General features: G+C 41.6%; 1 long non-coding RNA gene across 1 annotated transcript in view; it reads left to right on the top strand.

Annotated features, from left to right (window-relative positions):
• Positions 1-19,399, top strand: part of LOC113878532 — a 109,582-nt gene that overhangs the window by 76,190 nt on the left and 13,993 nt on the right. The window lies entirely within an intron of this gene.

Genomic DNA, 19,399 nt, shown 5'->3' with positions numbered 1-19,399 from the left:
GGCTACCCACTCCAGTATTCTGTCCTGGAGACTATACAGTCCTTGGGGTCACAAAGAGTCAGGCATGACTGAGCATCTTTCCCTTTGCAACTTTCCTTTTCATAACTAGCTACTGGTCAGTGTTTTTGTATAGGGCAGGGAGTTTTCGAGAGTAGGTCCAAAATAAGAGATTCTTTCAGTCTTTCTTACATATACCACACCCAAGTGAGTTGAAATTTATTTTTTATTTGATTTCTGTATGGAAGTAGTTGATTTATAGTGTCATGCTAGTTTTAGATATACAGCATAGTGATTCAGTTTATACATATATATATTCTTTTTCAGATTTTTTTCCCTTATAGGTCATTACAAAATACTGAAAATATTTCCCTGTGCTGTACAGTAGGTCCTGTTGTTTGTCTATTTTATATATAGTAGTGTGTATAGCAATATTTCATTCTTCTTATGGCCAAGGAATATTCCATTCTATATATATACCATGTTTTCTTTATTCATTCATTTGCACTTAGGTTGCTTCCATGTCTTGGCTATTACAAATAGGTCCACATATCTTTTTGAATTAAAGTTTTCATCTTTTCTGGACATAAGCCCAGGAGTGGGATTGCTGGATCACATGGTAGCTCTATTTTAAGGATTCTCCCTACTGTTTTCCATAGCGGCTGCACTAATTTACATTCCCACCAAGAGTGTGGTAGGGTTCCCTTTTCTCCACAGCTTCTCCAGCATTTATTATTTATGGACTTTTTGATTATGGCCATTCTGACCAATGTAAGATGATACCTCATTATGGTTTTGATTTGCATTTCTCTAATAATTAGTGATAGTAAATATCTTTTTGTGTGCTTCTTGGTCATCTGTATATCTTTTTTGAAGAAATATTTTATTTCAGTCTTATACCCATTTTTTATTGGATTGTTTGAGTTTTTTTGATGCTGAGTTGTATGAGCTGTTTGTATATTTTAGAAATTAGCCCCTTGTTGGTTGCAGCGTTTGCAAATATTTTCTCCCAGTCAGTAGGTTGTCTGTTTGTTTTGTTGATGGTTTCCTTTACTGTGCAGAAGCTTTTATGTTTGATTAGGTCTCATTTGTTTTATTTTTTATTGTAAAATCTTTGTGCAAATACACTATAACTAACATATCTCTTTCATCGTTAATTGGCATTTGGGTAGTTTCCAGTTTGGGGATATTGTGAATAGTACTGCTATGAACATTCTAGTGAATTTTAGCAAACATATATACATATAACTATTGGCTGTATAATTAGGAGTGGAATTGCTGGGTCATGGGGTATGTATATGTTCATTTTTAGTAAATACTGCCAAATAGTTTTCTAAAGTAGTTGTACCAATTCATACTCCCACAGTGCATGAGGGTTCTGTCTGCTCCACCATCTCACTCCATGGCACTTGGTATTTTCCATGCAGGTATGTTCCCTCCTAAAGAGGACAGTGGATATTGGAGAGCAATTAGCAGTCTCTGCCTCAAAAAGAGAAGGAAATGGCAACCCACTCTAGTATTCTTGCCTGGAGAATTCCATGGACAGAGGAGCTGGTGGGCTATAGTCCATGGAGTTGCAAAGAGTTGGACACGACTGAATCGACTTAGCACACATGCACACCTCAAATAGAAACACTTTAATACAGGAATTTACTCTGGGGAAACACCTTCACTTTTTCAAGTACTTTCCAGACAGTTTTCCACTTTGGATAGAGAAGTAGTTTTCTATTTTGTCCCATTTTGGGACAAAAACCGCTGGGGTTTTTGTCTAGGAACACCTGGGTGCTGGGTATTCTGTGAATGGGAGTAGAAGAAATCAACTGTTTTGAAAACAATATTTAAATTGGCATCTATTCTTAACCCTGCTTCTCAGTTCTCTTTCGTCATACTTTGTACCTGGAATGGATGACCCTATCTAAGGATCTGAAGAAAGGATCAGCTCATCCACAGTACAAGCTTCTCACCTTTTCAAGTCTGCAGCTTCCTTTACCCAACTTCATCATTCAACCCCGCATCTCCTTTCCATCTAAAAGTTGTTGGAATTCTCCATTCACTTTGGACCTTCTCCAGCCCTTTTCAGTATGGGTCCTTCCTTGTTCCTTTATGATCATTTTAATAGCATCTTGGGAAGAAAACTAAGATCATGGCATCTGGTCCCATCACTTCATGGGAAATAGATGGGGAAACAGTGGAAACAGACTTTATTTTCTTGGGCTCCAAAATCACTGCAGATGGTGATTGCAGCCATGAAATTAAAAGATGCTTACTCCTTAGAAGGAAAGTTATGACCAACCTAGATAGCATATTCAAAAGCAGAGACATTACTTTGCCAACAAAGGCTATGGTTTTTCCAGTGGTCAGGTATGGATGTGAGAGTTGGACTGTGAAGAAAGCTGAGTGCCGAAGAATTGATGCTTTTGAACTGTGGTGTTGGAGAAGACTCCTGAGAGTCCCTTGGACTGCAAGGAGATCCAACCAGTCCATTCTGAAGGAGATCAGCCCTGGGATTTCTTTGGAAGGACTGATGCTAAAGCTGAAACTCCAGTACTTTGGCCACCTCATGTGAAGAGTTGACTCATTGGAAAAGACTCTGATGCTGGGAGGGATTGGGGGCAGGAGGAGAAGGGGACGACAGAGGATGAGATGGCTGGATGGCATCACAGACTCGATGGACGTGAGTTTGAGTAAACTCCGGGAGTTGGTGATCGACACGGAGGCCTGGCCTGCTGTGATTCATGGGGTCGCAAAGAGTCAGACACAACTGAGCGACTGAACTGAACTGAACTGAACTGGGAAGAAAAGGAGAAAAAGAGCCCTCAGTTCTTAATATTCAATCAGAAAATCTTTTTTTTTTTTTTTTGATTGAGTAAATAGTTTGTTAGGGTATAATTCTTGCTGATGGAAACTAAACACTTTCTGATGGGCCATAAGTATCTATTGAAAGGGAAAGAAATAGAATGAGTACTTTTGTGCACAAAAAGAAGGAACTAAAGAAGATGGAATAGAAAATGTAGGAGGGGAGTTCCTCTCCTGACATGACACTATGAGGAGTTCAGTGGATCCAATCTCTAGTGAAACTAGTGCAAATTATTTTTAAATAACAACCATTTAAAATTTCTGGAGGGCTACCCTGGTGGCTCAGTGGTGAAGCATCCACCTGCTAATGTTGGAGACATGGTTTTCATCCCTGATCTGGGAAATCTCACATGCCGTGGAGCAACTAAGCCCTTGTGCCACAACTACTGAGCGTGCCCTCTAGATCCAGGGAGCCGCAACTACTGAGCTCACGCACCCCAGAGCCGGGCTTCAGAAGCCACCGCAGTGAGAAACCAGTGCATCTCAACTGAAGAGTAGCCCCCACTTGCTGCAACCAGAGAAAGGCCCGTGCAGCAACAAAGACCCAGCACAGCCAAAAATAAATAAATTAAAACTTAAAAAGAGATAAAAACTACTATGTATAAAATAAATAAGCTACAAGGATATATTGTACAGCACAGGGACTACAGCCAAAATAACTGTTCAGTTCAGTTCAGTTCACTCTCTCAGTTGTGTCCGACCCTTTGCTACCCCATGAACCGCAGCACGCCAGGCCTCCCTGTCCATCACCAACTCCTGGAGTTTACTCAAACTCATGTCCAGTTTAGTCAATGATGCCATCCAACCATCTCATCCTCTGTCATCCCCTTCTCCTCCCGCCTTCTATCTTTCCCAGCATCAGGGTCTTTTCCAATGAGTCAGTTCTTCACATCAGGTAGCCAAAGTATTCGAGTTTCAGCTTCAACATCAGTCCTGCTGTAAATGGAGTTATAATCTATAAACATTCTAAATCACTATCTTGCACACCTGAAAGTAATATAATATTGTAAACCAACTATACCTCATTTTAAGAAGATAAATATTACATACTGATGAGAAAAATAAAATCTATATAATAAACTGTGCAAAACAACTGTTATATTATTAACAAAAATTTACTCAATATTCTTATCTCAAAATACATTCTTCCTACCTCTCCAAAGTGTTTGGATGAGTAAAAGGGAAATTTTTACTCATATGAATTTACATCAAGCCAACTTTTAGTGATCCTAAAAAGCCTCAAACACTTTTTACTGAGACTTTTAATTAAGACATAGAAGAACTTACTTTTAATCAGTAGAAGAAAAAATAAGTGAATCATTTTAATCACTCTAAATTTTAAATCAAGGCAAACCCTCTGGTAGATTAAGTTGTTCTGTAAATTTTGGGTAGAAGGTGGCTCTACATAGTGTCCTGGAATTTTCCAAAATGTGAAATAAAAGTACAAAATGATATTTAAGTTTATGGAAGAATTGAGATATGTCTGTTTAAAAGGCTAAAAAATGTAACTTTCTAAATTCCCTATACTTGCTTTATAGGTCAGATAAGTTACATTACACTATTATTTAAGAATATATAAAAGTGTATGTGTGTGTGTTAAGTTGCAACTCTTTGCAACCAGATGGACTGTAGCCCACCAGGCTCCTCTGTCCATGGGATTCTCCTGGCAAGAATATTGCACTGGATTGCCACGCCCTCCTTTAGGGAATCTTCCCCATCCAGGGATTGAACTTGCATCTTTTACATCTCCTGCATTGGCAGGCAGGTTCTTTACCACTAACGCCACCTGGGAAGCCCATATGAAAGTATATATGTGTTCAGCCAAATTGGTATTATTTAAATTAAAAAATGCGGATGACTCCCAAATGTGTGTCTAGCATGGAACTTTTGCTGAGCTCCATACATTCATATACAACATCTCTATCTTGCATCAAACTCAAGTTTTCAAAAAATTACTCACTCCTCTCCCTCAACCCCCTCACTCTCACTGTCACCAGATCCTCATGCTCATCTCTACTGATGTCTGGGGCAATGCCACTGCCCTCGACATTCATCCTGAGAATTTTCAATTGACTCTGACTCCTCTCTAACTCTCCTCAGTCACCAAGCCACTTGATTTAGCCTCCTTTGTATTTCTCATGTCTATTTCTTGTCATTCCCCCTCACCTCTCCCTTATTATAATCCCCTATTAGGAATAGGGAAATACTGTCATAACTGGTCTTCCCATTCCAGTATCTTTCTCTAATCACTAAACCTCTGCCAAGTTGATCTTTCAAATGAGCTGATCTGATAATGACACTCCCATTCTCAGCAATCAACACTGGCTCCCTGCCATCACTGCAACCTCAGAAAATCCCACTACAAGCTAATTACCAATGAATCTTCCTATACCTCAGTTTTTTACTATAAAACGTAGTGCATAGAGATTCTGGAAGATGATATCAGCAGAGGCAGCAATAGATTTTGGATTTTCCTGAATGTTCACATAAAAACAGATAAATGACTACGTATCAAAACCAAAAACCCATTGATTTTTTTTTCTTTTTCTGGCTGTGCTGCGTGGTATGCAAGATCTTAGTTCCCTAGCCAGGGATTGAACCCGTGCCCTTTGCAGTGAAAATGCAGACTCCCAACCACTGGACTGACAGGGAAGTCCCCAAAATCCATTGATTTTTACATTTATATTTTTATATTTACTGAAATTTGGACAGCAAGTTGTCCCACAAGTCCTGTAATACAAGTGAATTGGGACAAACCACCGAGAGCCACAAGAACTATGAGTTTTCAGCATCTCATCTGGCGAGAGAACACGGAAGGAAGCAACAGGAAGCCTGACAGCAGGACAGATGGGAACAGGCCAATGTGGGAACAGCAATTGAAACTAGAGAGGGATTTTTTTTTTTCCCCTACTCTAATAGCAGGTCGGTGCTCGGGCCTGTGATTAGACCTAAAGGAACTAGAACAGTCCATGGACTCTTGAAACCGACCAACTAAGGCCAGGACAAAGCTTCACACTGAGGAGAAACTCCTTGGACAAGTTCAACAAAAATGAAGGAAAGAAAAGATCCCGATAAAAGTAGGGAAGGGGAACAGATCCAGGAAATCTCAACAATCAAGACACCATGGTTGTGAACATTACAAGACAAAAAAAAAAGGTGATCTAGAAAGTTAGAAATGCTAGCTGAGCAGCGCCTCTTCCAATAATACAGGAAAACTAAATTCACATAGAAACGGCAATACAAAGGGAGTGAGGTGAAATGCCATGCAAAATTACTATAAGGAAAAGAGAGAATAAAGAACAAAACTATAAAAATACACACACAGATGTTTATAGCATCTTTATTCGTAATTACCAAAACTTTGAAGCAACCAAGTTGCCCTTCAGTAGCTGAGTGGATAAATAAACTGTGGTACATTCAGACAGTGGAATATTATTCAGCACTAAAGACAAATAAGCCATCAAGCCATGAAAAGACATGGAGGAACCCCAAATACTTTCACTAAGTGAAAGAAGCCAATCTGAAAAGGCTACATACTGTGTGATTCCAGCTATATAACATTTCAAAAAAGGCAAACCTGTGGACACATGTTACGATATAAAAATATCATAGTTGCCAGGGATTAGGAAAGAGGAAGGAATGAATAGGTGGATCACAGAGGGTTTTTAGGACAGTGAGAAAACTCTGTATGATACTATAATGATGGATACGTGTCATTATACATCTGTTCAAACCCACAGAATATAATGCCAAGTGTGAGCCCTGATGTAAACTGTGGGCTTTGGGTGACTTCGATGTGTCAGTATAGGTTCCTCAGTTTTAACAAAAGTAACACTCCGGTGCGGGGTGCTGATAATGGGGCAAGCTGTGCTTGTGTAGGGGTAGGGGTCTATGGGAAATCTCTACTTTCCTCTCAATGTTGCTGTGAATCTAAAACTACTCTTAAAAAATTATCTTAAAAAAAAAGTACAAAATAACATCATTACAGAAAATGAAAGAATACCAGAAAAGACGATCAAAAACCAGAGCAAGGGGTCAGAACAAATATTAAAACTTATAATCAAGAAAATATTCCTGAAGTAAAAGACATGAACAAATATGATGCAACATATTATGAGTATAATATATACCTAAGAAAATCAACTTAGAATGACCAGCACTAAGACATGATCTGATAAAATCACTGACCTTTAAAGAAAAAGGAAAAAAGATATTTGATGCATCTAGACAAAAGGCATATGACTTATTAGGGAAGTATAATTAAATTGTCATCAGACCTTTTTAACAGCATAGTAATGTACTATGTCATTTTAGTTAAACTCAAATTTACCTCTGTGGTTCTGGATGAGGGTTGATCAAGAGAGAAATTTGCATAAGATTTGGAATGCTTAAGAGAAAGAGCAGCTATTTTGTTGTTGTTTTCACACTTGGAGGGTTGGAGGAGGGCCCCAGGCACTGTGGCAACTCACGCAAGTTGCTGCTTGTCTGCTGGCTCACCTTATCGACGTGGGATACCACCTGGGACCACAGCTTCTTCAAATTCCCACCAGATCTCTTCCTTCAGATCTTTAAGTCCTGGGCCAGCAGCATACAGAGCTCCACGATGAATGCACTAAATTCTCTTGGGGGGCTTCACACCATTGATGCTGACAGTAGAAAGAGATATATACAGTTTCCAGTTTGTCCTCACAAGTTCCAATTTGTCCTTTCTCTCTTCCACTTCACATCTAAGTTTCCATCTGCTAGCTGAGCTGGCTTTTAGAGACTTTAGTCTCTATGCTAGTCACAGAGGCAGCAGACACGCATAGTCTTCTCCAACAGCTCCTTCAATTGTGTAAGGTCTAATTCCTGTATTAATCCCTAATTTTGTATCACTCACAGGATTCTGCTTCTCTGATTGAATGCTGACTGATACAATTGATGCTTTGTACCAAAAGAAAATGAAGAGATATATTTAAGATGCTCATAGAAAGAAAATGTGAGTTAGGGATTTTAGATCTAACAAAACTGGTTTCAAATATAAAAAGTATAGACAGACTGTTGTCAAAATGCAAGAAGTTGGAGAATACTGTTCCTGTGAGTCCTTCCTAAACTATCCAGTACTAGAAAATGACCTTGAGACAAAACAAAAACAAAATTGCTGGAGAGTCAGAACTGGTGATAAGCATTGAACTGATTGTTACTTGTAGAACAAAGTAAGGATTAAAAGGAGGATGTTTTAGATTTTTAATTGAAGCAGAGTTGACTTACAATTATTCAAGTGTACAGCAAAGTGATCCAGTGATACACATCTCAATATACTTTTTCAGATTCTTTTAATTATTGCTGCAAGGTATTATTGGGCTTCCCTGGTGGCTCAGTTGTTAAAGAATCGGCCTGCAATGCAGGAGACCCAGGTCGATCCCTGGGTCGGGAAAATCCCCCTGGAGAAGGGAAAGGCAACCCACTCCAGTATTCTTGCCTGGTGAATCCCATGGTCAGAGGAGCTGGGTGGGCTACAGTCTGAGCAAAGGGTCAGACACGACTGAGCAACTTTCATGTTCACGTTCACAAGACATTGAAATAGGTCCCTGTGCTATACAGTTAATTCTTGTTGTTTATCTATTTTATATCTAGTAATGTGTATCTGTTAATCCCAAATTCCCAATTTATCCCACCACCCTTTTCCCCTTTGGTAACCATTTGTATCATTTTCTTATATTCCACATATAAGTGATATCATATGATATTTGATCTCTCTCTGGCTTACTTTTCAGTTAGTGTGATAATTTCTAGGTCCATCCATGCTGCTACATATGGTATTTATTATTTTATTCTTTTTATGGCTGAATAGTATAACATTGTATATATGTACCACATCTTCTTTATCCATTCATCTGTTGATGGACATTTAGGTTGCTTCCATGTCTTGGCTGTTGTATATAGTGCTGCTATGAATATGATGTGCATATATCTTTTTGCATTAGAGTTTTCATCTTTATCAGATACATGCCCAGGAATGATTGCAGGATCATAAGGTGGCTCTATTTTTAGTTTTTTTAAGGAATCTCCATACTGTTTTCCACAGTGGCTGCACCAACTTACATTCCCACCAACAGTGTAGGAGGGTTCCCTTTTCTCTACACCCTCTCCAGCATTTATTTTTTGTAGACGTTTAAATGATGGCTGTTCTGACTGGTGTATGGTGATACCTCATTATGGTTTTGATTTGCATTTCTCTAATAATTCGCAGTTAAGCATCTTTTCATGTAGGTTAGTGTCTTGAATTTGTACAGCCGTAGAGTTCTGGGTGGGCTTTAGGTACTGTTCCAGGGTGGGTGGAGAGGGAAGGGGAGAGACTCAAAGAGATTCACAATGCTAATCTTGGCATTAGCAAATCCAAAGATTATGCCTATGGGATGAAAGCTGATAAACCTGCAGGAGTTTCAAAGTAGCTGTACTTGTCATTGGTTCCTATTTCAGTATCTAAAGCTGCTGAGTTTATTTCGAGGGTAGCTGGTCACTGACCACAATCATTCCTACTGTATCATTACTATTAGCAGACCCTGCTCTTCTTCCTTGTTCCTAACCGTATCCATATATGTTAGCTTTGCTGGTCTGGATGGGATGAAATACATACACGGCCTTCCTAAGGTGCCCCCATAGTCTAGGGAACCTGCTTGTTTACTCCACTCTTTCTTTCCTGGCAAAAGGAATGATGACAACATTAATGTAGGCTTGCAAAAAGGATTAAATCTGGATCAGATCAAGTCTCTTGATCTAGCTGCTTGGTTGTGGAAAATACATGGGACAGAGGAGTTGAACTGCACCATCAATAGCCAATCAGCAAAATCCAGTAACTCCACTGGTCAAACAGCCTGGGTTCTCCAACATAAATTATAAGGGTAGGGAAAAGAGGGAAGGAGAAACTATGGAGTAAAGGAGAAACTATGGAGTAAAGGAGATGTAAAAGACGTATCATGTTTAATTAATGAGCATTACTACAGTGTTTACACATGCACACTTGAGTGATAAAACCAAGAAGAAGTGCAATGAAATGATGGCTATCAAAGTCAGTATGTTAGTTACTTTTGAGAGAAAGGTATGTGGGGAGGAAGGAGTTGTGATCAAGGTTGGTTTGTCCTGTTTTGGTCAAACATTAGGGTGACATCTACTCGATTATAAGCATCTCAGTGGTGGCAGAGACCACATGTCAACTCATCTTCACCTCCCAGAGTACAGGGACAGTAAGTAATAAACACTCAATACATATATATTAAGTGAGTGAACATGTTGCTGCTTCTGCTAAGTCACTTCAGTTGTATCCGACTCTGTGCGACCCCATAGATGGCAGCCCACTAGGCTCCTCTGTCCCTGGGACTCTCCAGGCAAGAATACTGGAGTGGGTTGCCATTTCCTTCTCCAATGCATGACAGTGAAAAGTGAAAGTGAAGTCACTCAGTGGTGTCCGACTCTTTGCAACCCCATGGACTGTGCAGCCTACCAGGCTCCTCCGTCCATGGGATTTTCCAGGCAAGAGTACTGGAGTGGGTTGCCATTGCCTTCTCCGGAGTGAACATGTTATTGGGTTTGTATTTCTTTTGTCTGTCAAGGAAGTATGCCTGGTTTGTTCACAGTTCCATTGGACAGACAGACACCTGTTGCTTTTTTTTTTTTTTAGCATGCTTGTCTAATCAGCCCAGCCAGTAGGCAAGGATGTCTAGGGACAAAGTATAATCTTGCTCAGGGCCACACAGCTGATAAGTGCTGTGTGGATCCAGGACTGGACAAAGAAGCCGGCTACAGTCCATGGGTTCACAAAGAGTTGGACACGACTGAGCACACACGTTCAATCTTCCTTCTTCCAGGACTAGAACCTAAGCAGTGCAAGTCCAGAGCCTATGTTCTTAACCACCACTCTTCTGAAATCCTGTGATGGAGAGACTGTCGGAAGTGGGAGCCTCTGAGCCCATCAGGGACTCCATTCCTCCTTCTGGGATTTCAAGTATCTATTCAGTCACTCAATTTTTGAAAAATGAAATCTTTTTTTAATGTAAAAATGTATATACAAAATAAATGCACAGTGCTGGTGTTGTCATTTTGCCCCAGGACTGTGATCACTATGTAAGAGTCCCCAGCCCACCATAAACCGCAGAAGGAAAATTCAGGCCCTTCTGGCCACTCTTGTTTTATTCCCAGGGAGGCAGGAAGTGTTCAAAGTTCTTAGGCCAGCTCTGAATTCCCCACAGCTGGCCTGTTTCTCTTGGCTTTGTGGGCACCCTGAGGTTCCTCCATCTAGTACTGCTTGGTAGTCAGCAGGTGGCGCACAAAGCTCAAAGTAGGCTAAAGAGCCTTCCTGGATTTGTCAGTTATCTTTTGAAGATGGGGGCTTCCCAGGTGGTGTTGTCAGTCGCTCAGTCCTGTGTGACTGTTTGTGACCACATGGACTGCAGCACACCAGGCTTCCCTGTCCTTCACCATTTCCCGGAGTTTGCTCAAAACTCACATCCATTGAGTCGATGATGCCATCCAACCATCTCGTCCTCTATCGTCCCCTTTTCCTCCTGCCTTCAATCTTTCCCAGCATCAGTGTCTTTTCTAATGAGTTGGTCCTTTGCATCAGGTGGCCGAAGTATTGGAGCTTCAGCTTCAACATCAGTCCTTCCAGTGAATATTCAGGGTTGATTTCCTTTAGGATTGACTGGTTTGATCTCCTTACTGTCCAAAGAATTCCTTAGAGTCTTCTCCAGCACAACAGTTTGAAAGCATCAGATCTTCAGCCCTCAGCCTTCTTTGTGGTCCAACTCTCATATCCACACATGACTACTAGAAAAACCATAACTTTGACAAGACAAATCTTTGTCAGCAAAGTGATGTCTTTGCTTTTTAATGTGCTGTCTGGGTTTGTCATAGCTTTTCTTCCAAGGAGCAAGCACCTTTTAATTTCATTTCTATAGTCACTGTCCACAGTGGTTTTGGAACCCAAGAAAATAAAGTGGGGACAGGGTGATATAGGACAGATAATTGAAGGATGGTTAAATGCCCTGGGACTCAAGCAGTCAGATTCACTTCTCATAGATGAAGCACATTGTCCATCACTGATGGAGGCATTGCTTCTTTTTTTCCCCTGAAGATGTACTTATTTATTTTGACTGTGCTCAGTCTTCGTTGCTGCGTGGGCTTTCTTTAGTTGCAGGGAGCAGGGGCTACTAGTTTCGGTGTGCAGGCTTCTTATTGCGGTGGCTTCTCTTGTTTTGGAGCATGGGCTCCAGAGCTCAGCTTTCAGTAGTTGCAGCTCACGGGCTCTGTGGGCTCTAGAGTGCTGGTTCAGTTCTTGTGGTGGACGGGCTTAGTTGCTTCACAGCATATGGGATCTTCCCAGACTAGGGATCAAACCCACATCCCCTGCGTTGGCAGGCAAATTCTCAACCAGTGGACCAGGAGGGAAACCCCAGGAACTGCTTCTTAACTGAGAAGAAAGAGGCTCAAAGTCCAAGTAATGGTGGAAATTCAGGCATCAGGAGTGTGTGCATCTATGGCCCAACGTAGGATATGAGCAGGATAGATGGGATGGAGAGCACTGGCCCCTTTTGTTGGCTTTACTGTTCCTCCCTAGTCACAAATGCCTCTCTTCAGCTTCCCTATAGCTCAGACGATAAAGAATCTGCCTGCAATGCAGGAGACCTGGGTTCAATCCCTGGGTCAGGAAGATCCCCTGGAGAAGGAAATGGCAATCCACTCCAGTATTCTTGCCTGGAGAATCCTATGGACAGAGGAGCCTGGTGGGCTACAGTCGGTGGTGTCACAAAGAGTCAGACACCACTAAGCAACTAACACACACACTGTTCCTCCCCAGTCACAAATGCCGCTCTTCAGCTCATAGTTAAGGATGGGTCTACCTTCGCAGAGACCAACATTGTGCCCTGGGATGCTGCGTCTCTGATCCACGATGCCCAGTGGCCCCCTCCCTCCCTCTAAGATCCTGGCCCTGGCTCAGCACCACGTTTCTCTGGCTCCTAGCCTCTGCTTCTGGACTTTGTTCTGAGCTTGGTCCCCAGATATCTGTGTTTCACACACTGTTACCAAGAGATCATGCCTATCAGAGCCAAGCTGGGTGCCCCGAGCCCCAACATCCATTCTGGGTCATGACTGGAATTGCACCACCATGGCCAATGGATTGAGTATCTTAGCTTGGTTCTTTGACATAGGTTCTAGCAGTTTAAGTCAGGAGGGCAGATCTTGGGTGGAAAACGGAATGTCTGAATGCTCTCCGCCAGCCCGGACTGCTTCTCACCCTCAGGGAAAGAGGGTGCTTCAACTTTCTAAGCACCCTGCTTCCCCAGTGAGAGCTGTGAATTTTGAATGACTGGTCTGCCTCCAATTGGCAAGAGGAAGTGGACTGAAAGTCCTTATTAACCTTTTCCTGAAGATGCTGCTCCTCCCTGGCTTAGACATGGTGTTACCACCTCACTAGAGGAAGAGCCAGATTTACAATAAGATAATAATTCTCCCTCAGACTCACTCCCCGTCTCACGATAGGTTAGAAATCTGGGAGCCTCACCAAATGTGGAGAGTCACTACTGTCCTTCCTCTGCTCTTTTAGAGTTAACTGCCACCTAATGTTGCATTTAAAAAGCTGCTAGTGGACTTCCCTGGTGGCCCAGTGAATAAGAACCCACCTGCCAATGCAGGGGACCCTGGAGCTGCAGCTACTGAAGCCCATGAGCCCTAGAGCCTGGGCTTCGCCACAAGAGAAGCCACCATGTTAAGAAGCCTGTGTTCCACAACAAAGAGTAGTCCTCACTCGCTACAACTAGAGAAAGCACACAGCAGTGAAGACCCAGCACGACCAAAAAGAAATAAATAATTTTTATGAAGATAAGAAGCTGCTAGCTACAGTATACTAACGCATATATATGGAATTTAGAAAGATGGTAACAATAACCCGGTGTACGAGACAGCAAAAGAGACACTGATGTATAGAACAGTCTTATGGACTCTGTGGGAGAGGGAGAGGGTGGGAAGATTTGGGAGAATGGCATTGAAACATGTAAAATATCATGTAAGAAATGAGTTGCCAGTCCAGGTTCGACGCACGATACTGGATGCTTGGGGCTAGTGCACTGGGACGACCCAGAGGGATGGTATGGGGAGGGAGGAGGGAGGAGGATTCAGGATCGGGAACACATGTATACCTGTGGCGGATTCATTTTGATATTTGGCAAAACTAATACAATTATGTAAAGTTTAAAAATAAAATAAAATTAAAAAAATAAAATTAAATTAAAAGAAATAAAAGCTATAGTGGAGACAAAAAAAAAAAAAGAAGCTGCTAGCTGAGCTCCAAATGCTTTGCTTCAAACACTCTTATGTAATAGAATGTTTATTCATACCCAAAACAGTTATGTTATCATTCCATGTTATCTTGTATTACTTAGTCAGTTCAGTTATTGCCTGGAAAGAAAGTTCATAGGAACTTTATCTTCTACTCTCCTGGCTAGGTGAAATTCCATAGTTAAGTGCATATCCAAGAAAGGGAGTCAGGCTCCTGGCATTTGTCCTATTAGAGATGAACCTCCCCTCCCCTCCTCTTCACTGGCTTAGACACGATGGAGCCACCTCACTAGAGAAGATCCCATGCAAGAAAACCAACCAACAACTCCCCTCAGTACCCACTCCTCAACAAGACCCAGTCCTCAGAAAGGGACGTGACATGTAAATGTAAACCACACGTAAGTGTGCTACCAGATTCTGGAAGAGAAAGTTTGCATATTGAGAAGATCAGAGATATTTTATTTATTACTGTCAACACAATTCCAAGGACTTTTCTGGGAAGCAGATTTTGAGGGCAGCCAGCCAAGGGAAAGAGGAGCATTATTTAACATCAAGCTGAAATTGTTGATATAGGTGGGCTTAACAGAAATTCTGAGTTCAGTATGTTTTGTCACATGTGGGTGTGATTCTAACAGCTTGATAGATTGAGCAGTAAATTGCCAGGTACAGTTCTGGGTGATATAAAGGAAGTTTCAGTTCAGTTCAGTTCAGTTCAGTCGCTCAGTCATGTCCGACTCTTTGCGACCCCATGAACCGCAACACGCCAGGCCTCCCTGTCCATCACCAACTCCCAGAGTTCACTCAGACTCACGTCCATCCAGTCAGTGATGCCATCAAGCCATCTCATCCTCTGTCATCCCCTTCTCCTCCTGCCCCCAATCCCTCCCAGCATTAGAGTCTTTTCCAATGAGTCAACTCTTCGCATGAGATGGCCAAAGTACTGGAGTTTCAGCTTTAGCATCAGTCCTTCCAAAGAAATCCCAGGGCTGATCTCCTTCAGAATGGACTGGTTGGATCTCCTTGCAGTCCAAGGAATTCTCAAGAGTCTTCTCCAACACCGAAGTTCAAAAGCATCAATTCTTCAGCGCTCAGCTTTCTTCATAGTCCAACTCTCACATCTATACATGACCACAGGAAAAACCATAGCCTTGACTAGACAGACCTTTGTTGGCAAAGTAATGTCTCTGCTTTTGAATATGCTATCTAGGTTGGTCATAACTTTCCTTCCAAGGAGTAAGCGTCTTTTAATTTCATGGCTGCAGTCACCATCTGCAGTGATTTTGGAGCCCAAGAAAATAAAGTCTGACACCGTTTCCACTGTTTCCCCATCTATTTCCCATGAAGTGATGGGACCGGATGCCATGATCTTCGTTTTCTGAATGTTGAGCTTTAAGCCAGCTTTTTCACTCATCCATCTCTTCACTTTCATCAAGAGGCTTTTTAGTTCCTCTTCACTTTCTGCCATAAGGGTGGTGTCATCTGTATATCTGAGGTTATTGATATTTCTCCCAGCAATCTTGATTCCAGCTTGTGCTTCTTCCAGCCCAGCATTTCTCATGATGTACTCTGCATATAAGTTAAATAAGCAGGGTGACAATATACAGCCTTGACGTACTCCTTTTCCTATTTGGAACCAGTCTGTTGTTCCATGTCCAGTTCTAACTGTTGCTTCCTGACCTGCATACAGATTTCTCAAGAGGCAGGTCAGGTGGTCTGGTATTCTCATCTCTTTCAGGATTTTCGACAGTTTATTGTGATCCACACAGTCGCAGGCTTTGGCATAGTCAATAAAGCAGAAATAGATGTTTTTCTGGAACTCTCTTGCTTTTTCCATGATCCAGCGGATGTTGGCAATTTGATCTCTGGTTCCTCTGCAAGGTCCGATGCTGTAAAGAGCAATATTGCATAGGAACCTGGAATGTCAGGTCCATGAATCAAGGCAAATTGGAAGTGGTCAAACAAGAGATGGCAAGAGTGAATGTTGACATTCTAGGAATCAGCGAACTAAAATGGACTGGAATGGGTGAATTTAACTCAGATGACCATTATATCTACTACTGCGGGCAAGAATCCCTCAGAAGAAACGGAGTAGCCATCATGGTCAACAAAAGAGTCCGAAATGCAGAACTTGGATGCAATCTCAAAAACGACAGAATGATCTCTGTTCGTTTCCAAGGCAAACGATTCAATATCACAGTAATCCAAGTCTATGCCCCCACCAGTAATGCTGAAGAAGCTGAAGTTGAATGGTTATATGAAGACCTACAAGACCTTTTAGAACTAACACCCAAAAAAGATGTCCTTTTCATTATAGGGGACTGGAATGCAAAAGTAGGAAGTCAACAAACACCTGGAGTAACGGGCAAATTTGGCCTTGGAATACAGAATGAAGCAGGGCAAAGGCTAATAGAGTTTTGCCAAGAAAATGCACTGGTCATAACAAACACCCTCTTCCAACAACACAAGAGAAGACTCTACACAAGGACATCACCAGATGGTCAACACTGAAATCAGATTGATTATATTCTTTGCAGCCAAAGATGGAGAAGCTCTATACAGTCAACAAAAACAAGACCAGGAGCTGACTGTGATTCAGATCATGAACTCCTTATTGCCAAATTCAGACTTAAATTGAAGAAAGTAGGGAAAACCACTAGACCATTCAGGTATGACCTAAATCAAATCCCTTATGATTATACAGTGGAAGTGAGAAATAGATTTAAGGGCCTAGGTCTGATAGATAGAGCGCCTGATGAACTATGGACTAAGGTTCGTGACATTGTACAGGAGACAGGGATCAAGACCATCCCCATGGAAAAGAAATGCAAAAAAAAAAAAAAAAAAAAGCAAAATGGCTGTCTGGAGAGGCCTTACAAATAGCTGTGAAAAGGAAGTTTAGATGCCATAAAACCTGGGCATTTTGCACAGGAAGAAACTAAGACCCAGAGACATAAGAATGCTGGGTTAGTTCCAATATATGTCCCACCCATTCACACACTATGTTCCTTTATAGGATCCAGAATTTTCTCCCCTCACTAAGACTAAGAAATCCATCAGTATGAGAAGCGTTGTGTGTGTGTGTGCGTGCGCACTCCGTCGTATCAGACTCTGTGACCCCATGGACTATAGCACACAGGCTCCTTGGTCCATGGGATTTTCCAGGCAAGAATACTGGAGTGGGTTGCCATTTCCTCCTCCAGAAGATCTCCCTGACCCAGAGATTGAACCCCAGTCTCCCAAGTCTCCTGCACTGGCAGGCGGATTCTTTAACTGCACACATGGGAAGTGCATGGGAAGCACTGGTTCTTTTAAATAAGTTTTACTGGTTCTCCTAAAAAAAAAAATATGTTACTCAAAAAGGTAGCTGGAAGCTGTACAATGACCATGCTTTATTTCCTCTGCTCTGTAATTTTTATTTTCACTAGTAGCCTCCATATAAAATAAAACTACCCACTCAGTTACCTCAACTTTGATTTAGATTAAGGTCTCATAAGCAATTAAGAATTTTAGAAAGTACTAGGACTTCCCTAGTGGCCCAGTGGCTAAGACTCCGTGCTCCCAATGCAGGGGGCCCAGGTTCTATCCCTGGTCAGGGAACTAGATCCCACATGCCACAACTAAGAATTCACAGGCCACAAGTAAAGATGTCAAATGCCACAACTAAAACTTGGCAAGGCAAATAAATAAATAAAATTAAAAAAAAAAGAATTTTAGAAAGTATATAATAATACCATAAAACTAATACCATAAAACATAATCATTATTGACAATAAGCACTCATCAGAAAAATTGTTGGCCTTCAGTTGCTAAGTTGTGTCCGACTCTTTGTAACCCCATGGACTGTAGCACACCAGCCTCCTCTGTCCTCCACCATCTCCCAGAGTTTGCTCAAATTCAAGTTGATGGAGTTGGTGGTGCTGTCTAACGATCTCCTCCTCTGCTGGCTCCTTCTTCTTTTGCCTTCAGCCTTTCCCAGCAGCAGGGTCAGAAATATATGCCATCTTAAAACTTTCTACCCAGATAGTATAAATGGAATAACTCATAGCTACACGTTTTTCAATTTTACCTAATACTTGTAAGAGCTAGTTTATAAAGATTTATAAAATTTAAATTGTACCAATTTAGTTGAACACATGTATGGTTTAGTCACTAAGTTGTGTCTGACTTTTGCAACCCCATGGACTGTAGCCCTCCAGGCTCCTCTGTCCATGGGATTCTCCAGGCAAGAATACTGGAGTGGGTTGCCATTTCCTTCTCACTTTTATGTATTTTTAAATAATAGTGTGGTGTAACTTTTCTGACCTATAAAGCAAATACAGGGAATTTAGAAAGTGACGTTTGTTTTAGCCTTTTAAAAAGATATATCTAGGGGATTTCCCTGGTGGTCCAATGGTTAAGAATCTGCCTTGCACTGCAGGGGATGTGGGTTCTATCCCTGCTTGAGGAACTATATATCACACACACTGCACAGCATGGCCAAAATTTTTTAAAAAACTTAACAAATAGAACACTGTCAATTTGGTATTATCTCTATCTAGCCCCAGCCTAGCTAGTCTTTGCACTTTTCCTTTTTTTTTTTTTAATATTCATTCATTTGGCTATGCTGGGTCTTAGTTTTGGCACAAGGGTCTTCCATCTTCGTTACAGCATGCAGGATTTTTTTTTTTTCCCTTGAGGCATGTGAATTCTTGCCCCGTGGGCATGAGGGATCTAGTTCCCTGACAAGGGACTGAACCAGGCCCCCTAGGTTGAGAGCTTGGGGTAGCCACTGGACCACCAGGAAGTCCTGCCACTTCATCATCTTAGGTTTTTACAAGTGCTCACTGATTTCATATAATTAAACAAAATAGACACTCTGTTTAACTTGGAAGATTTCATGACCTTTATAATACCTCAAATTCAAAGATACTCCTTTCTGAAGGAAACTATTTTTCTTTGTTATCCTTGAAGTATGGATAGTGCCAATCCTTGGGGGACTGATAACTTTGGCAAGCATACTATTTTTTTTTAATTAAAGTTCTTTGGAAGGAGTGATGCTAAAGCTGAAACTCCAGTACTTTGGCCACCTCATGCCAAAGTTAACTCATTGGAAAAGACTCTGATGCTGGGAGGGATTCGGGGCAGGAGGAGAAGGGGAAGACAGAGGATGAGATGGCTGGATGGCATCGCTGACTCGATGGACGTGAGTCTGAGTGAACTCTGGGAGTTGGTGATGGACAGGGAGGCCTGGTGT

The sequence above is a fragment of the Bos indicus x Bos taurus genome, chromosome 19 (assembly GCF_003369695.1).
Source record: "Bos indicus x Bos taurus breed Angus x Brahman F1 hybrid chromosome 19, Bos_hybrid_MaternalHap_v2.0, whole genome shotgun sequence".
Taxonomy (NCBI): domain Eukaryota; kingdom Metazoa; phylum Chordata; class Mammalia; order Artiodactyla; family Bovidae; genus Bos; species Bos indicus x Bos taurus.
The sequence above is the reverse complement of the archived record's forward strand: the minus strand, read 5'-3'. Positions and strand labels throughout refer to the sequence as shown.